General features: G+C 39.1%; 1 protein-coding gene across 2 annotated transcripts in view; it reads right to left on the bottom strand.

The window, feature by feature from the left end:
* The window catches only part of sytl4 (synaptotagmin-like 4), an 83291-nt gene extending 77232 nt beyond the window's left edge, over positions 1-6059 (bottom strand). For both annotated transcript variants that reach the window (XM_043704567.1, XM_043704566.1), the window contains exon 1: positions 5790-6059. The gene's annotated coding sequence lies outside the window, so the exon portion shown is untranslated. The remainder of the gene's footprint in view (positions 1-5789) is intronic.
* Between the last annotated feature and the right edge of the window lie 1965 nt (positions 6060-8024).

Here is an 8024-nt window from a genome sequence, read left to right on the forward strand (position 1 = left end):
TGTCTGTCTTAATTATTTTGACTGGGGAGTACAGGTGTTGCTTTGGCTGTTGAGTTTATTTGGTGTGTAGTGCTTAGAATATGGACAGATGAATGGGTTTGGAGAAATAAAACAACAAGAATTAAGGGGAACTCAACATCAAAGTCACCCCTGGTAAGAAATATTGTTTCCATGTGAGGTGCAATGCCAAGATTGAAACTGAAATGACATGAAAGGGATAAAATCGCCTGGGTGAAGTGACAGAGTTGTTTGATACAGATTATTATTCAAAAGCTTTATTGTGTGTTAGAAATGTAGGTTCACTAGACTTAAGTGAAAATCTTCTAGAAAAGCTGTCGGATGAATTATCTATGATTCTACTAAGTAAGATGACTGCAGTCTCTACCTTTCAGAATATTCACAGGCGAACTCCATGAGCATGCTACTGACAAACCAGGAAGCAGATGCTATAATATTGCTATGAAACTTGAATCCAAAACAAGGATTTTATCAAGAGACAAGAAAAATGGTTAGGAAGCAGTTTTGTTTGATGATTGTTGCTGAAATTACACTAGGAACATTTCAAAGGAAATACAATGTTTATTTCTAAAATAACATTGACCCCATCAGATGTAAGACTGACTTTTCTTAAAAACAGTTCCCATTGAGACTCATTCTATGTTTATAAACGAGATTTTGCCCTTGACAAAATGTGTATTTGTATTCCTTGCCTGTTCTTACACTTCGTCACCTTTATATAGCTTTTTCCAAAATGAGAAGTTTTGATTCTGTTAATGTCTTTGCTGAAAAAATAGTTAAAACCCCTTTACTTAAAGACGTACTGTTGCAATAAAAATATTAACTTAAATCATAAATATTTTTGTTAGGAATCTGTTCATTTGTGGTAACATTTTAGCTGCAATATAGAGCATAAATAAAGTTAACATCTAGGCTTCTCAATCATTTTAAGTACCATTATGCTCAGTTTTATGTAGACTTTCAGCTAACCAGTCTACAAACTGAGACAGGCTCCATTTTAGGCCAGAGAAATGGTGTTGCTTTAAGTCACATAACAGGCCCATGATTTCTTCAATTGCAAAAGTGCATTTCTTTCACTGACAACAACCCAATTTTAAGAAAGGTTCTGATATGCCTAGAAAGATGCCAAAAGAAGGAGAAATTCCTAATTATTAAGCTGAGGCTCTTCCAAGAAGGTTAAGAGGTGAGCATAGAGTCAAGGAGTTGTACAGCATGGAGCTGATCCTTCAGTCCAACTTGTCCATGCCAACCAGATATCCTAACCTAATCTAGTCCTATTTGCCAGCACTTGTCCCATATCCCTCTAACCCCTTCCTATTCATATACCCATCCAGATGCCTTTTAAAATGTTGTATTTGTACTAGCCTCTACCACTTCCTCTGGCAGCTCATTCCATAAACACACTGCCCTCTGTACGAAAAGGTTGCCCCTTAGGTCCCTTTTATATCTTTCCCCTCTCACCTTCAACCTATGCCCTCCAGTTTTGGACTCCCCCCTCCCCAGGGAAAAAGACTATTTATTTATCTGATCCATGTCCCTCATGATTTTATAAAACTCCACAACGTCACCCCTCAGCCTCTGAGGCTCCAGGGAAAACAGCTCCAGCCTGTTCAGCCTCTCCCTATAGCTCAAATCCTCCATCCATGGCAACATCCTTGTAAATCTTTTGTGAACCCTTTCAAGTTTCACAGCATCCTTCAGATAGAAAGGAAACCAGAATTTTACGCAATATTCCAACAGTGGCCAAACCTGTACATCTGCAATATGACCTCCCAACTCCTATACTCAATACTCTGACCAATAAAGGAAAGCATACCAAACACCTTCTCCACTATCCTATCTAACTGTAACTCTACTTTCAAGGAGCTGTGAACCTGCACTCCAAGGTTTTTTTTGTTCAGCAACACTCCCCAGGATCTTACCATTAAGTCCTGCGAAGATTTTCTTTTCCAAAATGTAACACCTTGCATTTATCTAAATTAAACTCCATCGGCCACTCCTCAGCTCATCTGATAAAGATCCTGTTGTAATCTGAGATAACATTTTTCGCTGTCTTCTACACTTCCAATTTTGGTGTTAACTGCAAACTTACTAACTATATCTCCTCTGTTCACATCCAAATCATTTATATAAATGACAAAAAGCAATGGACCCAGCACCAATCCTTGTGGAACTCCACAGGTCACAGGCCTCCAGTCTGAAAAGCAACCCTCCACCAGCACTTTCTGTCTTCTACCTTCAAGTCAGTTCTGTATCCAAATAGTTATCCCTGTATTCCATGAGATCTAACCTTGCTAAGCAGTCGCCCATGGGGAACTTTGTTGAACGCCTTACTGAAGTCTATATAGATCACGACCACCACTCTGCCCTCATCAATCCTTTTTGTTACTTTTTCAAAAAACTCAATCAAGTTTGTGAGACATGATTTCCCACGCACGAAGCCATGCTGATTATCCTTAAATCAATCCTTGCAGAAAGAAATCTTTAATTGTTTGAATGGCTAAATTTCCATTTGTCATTCAGACTAGAACTAGGAACCATAAATATTAGCTTTTAGTAGATTAAATAAGATTTTATAAGTAATATTTTGCAGACTATGGAACTTCCTCAAATGGGATGGTTGATGCATGGATTGCAGCAGTTCAAGAAGGGAAATCACCACCATCTTCTCAAAGGCAATGAGGGATCAGCAAAAAATCCTGGCCAAGTTAATGATGCCCACATCCCACAAACGAATAAAAAAAAGGCCTCAATGTATTACAGATAAGTCTTTATACGTACATGAGGAAGAAGATGATGAAGGAATGGCAGCAGGATGTGAACAGGTAATTGAGTAGGGAGGTTTAGGTGGTGCTCAACCAGGAGCTTGGAGAAGTTGGGTAGTATAACATCTTTCAGTGCTGTAAATGTTATTCTAACTACATCTAACGGTAAATATCACAGTATGTGTCATGAAACATTTTTTAAAATCTCCAACTTCTAAAGCCAATTTTGGTTTTCCAGTGTTACAATGTAACAAATTTTTTCTGCTTATGCTCTGGCACCATCCTTCAACTGCCCCAGACACTTTCTTAGTTATCTTATATGCTTAGTGATACATGAGGCAGACAGCCCACATGCTTATCTCTGTTTCCACAGCTTTTATTTTCCTAGAACCAGTCACCAGCATCTACAGTTTCACAGGTGCCACTCCACATCAAGCATAGCTGTGTAGGAATCTCTCCCATTCTTAATCCCTGCCAGAGGTTTGTTGGAAGAAACTACAAATTGATCAACCTGTTTGACAAAGTTCTGAATGCATCTTCCAATCCATCTAGTACTGGAAGACACCTCAAATCACAGAACTACTGATGCCAGACACAACAGTCATTTATTTTCTTTTATAATTAGTCACTCAAACTGATCTGCAGAAGGGTTTTTTTTAATCATTGTCATTCATAAATCATTGGTAGAAACTGTTTTACAGGTGTTGATAAAGTAAAATTCAAAGTTAATAACTAGATTAAAAAAGGACTGTAAAATTAAAAAAAAAGGAAGTTCTGGGTTTTATTCTTGGCAGCTTTGAAAAAAGAAAACAAAGAGGCACTATTGAATTTGTACAAGAAAGGCCACTTTTATAATACAGGCATGTACATCTGGCACCTTATTACACAAAAGCTATTAGTCAAGGAAAGAATGTGGTGAATATTCATTAGAAAAAAGAGATACTATAGTTAGGAAGAAAAAGTTGTTTTTTCTGAAATCTCATTGGTATGGGAAAAGGTAGCATCTAATAGAAATGGGGAAAGGCTGGGGCTTGTTAACTCAGTTGGCTAACTGGCTATCATATGATTTAGCAGAATGCCAACAGTGAGGGTCTGATTTCCAAGCTGTTGCAATAAAAGTGTGATCCACCTCCATGTTTTGCCTGGGTGTGGAACGTGATGGCAAACCACCACTGAAGAAAATAGCTCAGAAGAAAGTTTCAGCCGAGATAATGGGCTAAGGGCCAGCTTTTTGAATCGAGCACCCATGAATGGGAGAAGTAGGGAGATCATTACTTTACTTTAATCTTCAAATGAATAGCTGTTATTGCCACTTGATGGGTTAAATTGTTTTCTAATTTGTATTTTTGAAACCTTGAACTAAATTCATCTTGATCTAGTAAAAAAGTTTCTTTATGACAGCTGTATCAGTCCATGGGAAATAACGTGAGCTGGCATTAATCTGATTGAGTTGACTGGTTTTCACAGAGCGAACTTGCTCCAAAGAAGTGGCAGGGAGGAGAAACTGAGGACTGAAGATCAGAGTCCACAGGGTGGTGCTGAAAAGCACAGCAATCTGACCTGCAGGCTGCCGCCTGACCTACTATGCTTTTTCCAGCACCAAACAGGTGGCAGGCTGGTCAACACAATAAAAATTACTTTTAAGGGCCCATTGAGGGGTTAGTTGAAAGTGAACATGTAACTAACCAACACTGAACTAAATGGAAATTGGTCAACTCCCACAGTTTGAAAAGCCTGGTGTAAACTAATCAGCAGTTATTGATTTCCCAGGTTCTCTCTCTAAGTAAATATTAATCAACCTGTGGAGACACATAGGACACACCTCCACAGCAGGTGGGACTTCAACGTAGAGCACCTAACCTGGAGGTATCACTTTTAGGTTTTTGAATCTGGTCTCTGGCCTTTCACTCGATTTCAGAGTTTCATTTACCTGCATAAACTTCCCTCATCTTGTGATTACAGCTGGATACAGGATAAAACACTAGAACATCAAATTCATGTATTTGTCAACTTTATAAATCAAAATGTCAACTTCTATTTCCTTCAGAATATTTATGAAAAATCTGATTTTTTTTTAAGAAATTGAATTACGGAAAGATTTATAGTTTTTAAAACTTTGGCATTTGTCTAAAAAGGAGCACCATCTTCGAAATCGGAACCTTATCACATTAAATTGAGGGAATTTTTCCAATGTTTTGTTCCCATTTTGCTTGTTTTCATATACTACAATGTAGGTTCCTCTAATGCGGTTAAACTCAAGTCTTTGCCCATTCAATTAACAGACAGGGGGCCTTCTTCGGAAGTTATTACATCCATTTAAATCGTTCTGGCTCCAAGAGATAGTCGGCGAGAATGGTCAAAACTCATCCTCTGTCCATGCTTTTGCTTTCGACGTTAAAGATAAAAACATGTCTACTCATATAACCTAACGATATTACCAGTGAAAGTATTGGAATTTCTTGACAGTGCAGTGAAAGTCAGGGATCCACACGTCAGAACACCATCATGTCAGTAATACTGGAATGAGCACTGCAGCCGAGCCTGGGTGGGGATCAACACGGTGCTGGGCTTGCATTGAGCACTCACCTGCACTTTCAGTCCTTTAACACCACACACTGCTCTTTCTCAAATTACTCAGCCACCCAGGGTCCCACATCAGCCTTCATTTACATCTGTATTAACGTGATTGCCGCTCTCACACGTATTTATGTACACTCAAGGCATTTTCTGACACTGAAAATCGTTTTTCTTACCAACAGAATTAATCAAATCTACCAAGTAGATTAGTCACCATTAGAGTAGGCAATGAATTGAAAAGAGCCCATGGGACTTTTCAGCTGTTTTCCGTTGAATTGTCAAAGTAGAAGCCCGAAAGTTGCTTCTTTTTTTTCATCAAACTCTGGGAACAAGGACGTGCCCAGTTCAGATGGATCGGATCAGATAGCGCTGTTGCCATAACACACGAACACGCTGCACAAGCCGTCATTTTAAAGCAATTCTACTTACTGCAAGATACAAGACACAACCAAACATCCCTCACGAGTAATAGTTTTCTAATCCTTTCACTCGGATTTCTATCTTCTTTCTTCCGCTGGTGCCGGAAGCGAAAGTTTAAAGAACTTTCCTGCTGGAGCTAAACAGGATGATCAATCCAGCTGGAGGCGGAACGAGCTCCAAATCCCACTCCTTCGAAAACTCCAACCCACTATTTGCACAATCTCCAGCCGGCCCTCCCACTTTGAGAAGGAGCTGAGCCGTTATAGATGACCAAAGGTGCAGACTTCATTCGGCCAGCTAAGTCGAATAGAGTAGTGCTAATTGGTGCACTCCAACTTATTGGGTTCAGTCAGTCAGGTAAATCTCATGAATGACGCTTGAAGTTCCATAACCAACAAGTGCCTGGGCCAAGAGCTCGAAAATGGAATGAGGTTGATAAACTCTTTTGCAGCCGGGCACTGCGGTTGGTTTTTTTTTAAATTTCGACAAACGGAAGGTACGATCATGCAAAGTAAGGCAAGCACACAAAGCAGAAGCAGACAACCAAAACACTACCACCCCGAGGAGAAAGTGATTTTTTGCATGACCGATCGAAAAAGTGATTGTAGATTTACTGGTTTTGAAAATGGTACCTTTTTAAAATTAGTTATCAGCTGAGGTTCTAACAATCATCCTGACTTTGATCCATCTATTACATATTCTACGTAGCATAGAAACTGGACATTCAGCCTAACTACTCTGCTAGCATTTATGCTCCACTGGAGGGGCTTCCTGTTCAATTTCTCATCTCCATTCTACAGTACTTCTATTTTCCTCTTGAAAGCAACCAAGTCATTTTCTCCACCATTTCCTAAGATAGAGTTCCACATTCGAACCGCTTTTGGGCTAAACTTTATCCTACTTTCTGATCGAATACATAGCCTTGAACTTAGTCACAGAGATGTATAGCATGTAAACAGATCCTTCAGTCCAACTCTTCCATACCAACCAAATGTCCTAAATTAATTGAGTCCCATTTGCCAGCATATGGCCCATATCCCTCTAAATCCTTTGTATTCAGATGCCTCATAAATGTTGTAATTGTACCAGCCTCCATCACTTCCTCTGCCAGTTCGTTCCAAACACGCACCAGCCTCTAAGTGAAAAGGTTGCCCCACATGTCCCTTTTAAATCTATTGTCTATCATCTTAAACCTATGCCTTCTAGTTTTGGATTCCACCCACTCTGGGGAAAAGACCTTGGCTATTCACTCTATCCATGCCCCTCATGATTTTATAAACTTATGGCCCCTAATCTGATTTCTCTCATGTGAAAACATTCTCTTCAAATCTACCAGTTGTATTTCAAACAGCTGTAACAGATCTTCAATTCTTCTCTTCCCTTTGTTCAATCTTTCCTGATATCTGTTCTCTCTAATTTCTGGTAGTGCACTTTTAATTAAAAAAAGACACTGGAATACTGATACCCACTTAAGAGTATGGGGATCAGATTAAACAGAACCTGCAGCTTTACCAAGTCCCACACAAACTTAGCAATAGTTCACTACTTTTAATTCTAGACACTTTGGACTAAATTGTGGTCCTTTGATTTCATTTTAATTATGTTGCTGATCTGCAATGCTGATTTGTTCACATCAATCTCTTGCTTCCTTTGTTCTTCTAACCTTTTCAGCTACTCATTTTCTAAGGTATAAACAAAAGATCTAACCAAAATGTATCACCTCATTTATTCAGGTTGATTTCATTTGTCACATAACTGGACAGTCTGATAGATTTCTGACATCATCTTGTATTGTACTCTTCACCATTGTTCGCTAAACTCCTGAAATCTATATTTTATCATCACAATTGTTCAATTTCTTTTCTCAAAGCACTACAGATCTTTACTGATATCCAGTGATCTGTTGACTGGTGCTTCTTCTCGTGTAACATACACACTTCAGAAAATCTGCATTGCCAGTGCTTTTCTTCATGACCACATCATGGCTCAAACTCAAATTATTGTCCCAGCTTTGATTGCACAGAGCTGGGAGTGTGCAACACCTTCGTCCTGTGGATATGGATATCACACGAACCTATTCCCCACTTGTGAATGAAGCTGAGGAAGAGCAGCATCAAGGGCTGAAGCACGTAAGTGGAAAGGAGAGATTCAAGAAAGAACAGATGCTGGAATAAAATACATAATTTTCAGAGGTATAGGGTAAAGTTGCAGACATAGAATAGATATGATGATCTTGTAAAAATA

The sequence above is a fragment of the Chiloscyllium plagiosum genome, chromosome 15 (genome assembly GCF_004010195.1).
Source record: "Chiloscyllium plagiosum isolate BGI_BamShark_2017 chromosome 15, ASM401019v2, whole genome shotgun sequence".
NCBI lineage: Eukaryota > Metazoa > Chordata > Chondrichthyes > Orectolobiformes > Hemiscylliidae > Chiloscyllium > Chiloscyllium plagiosum.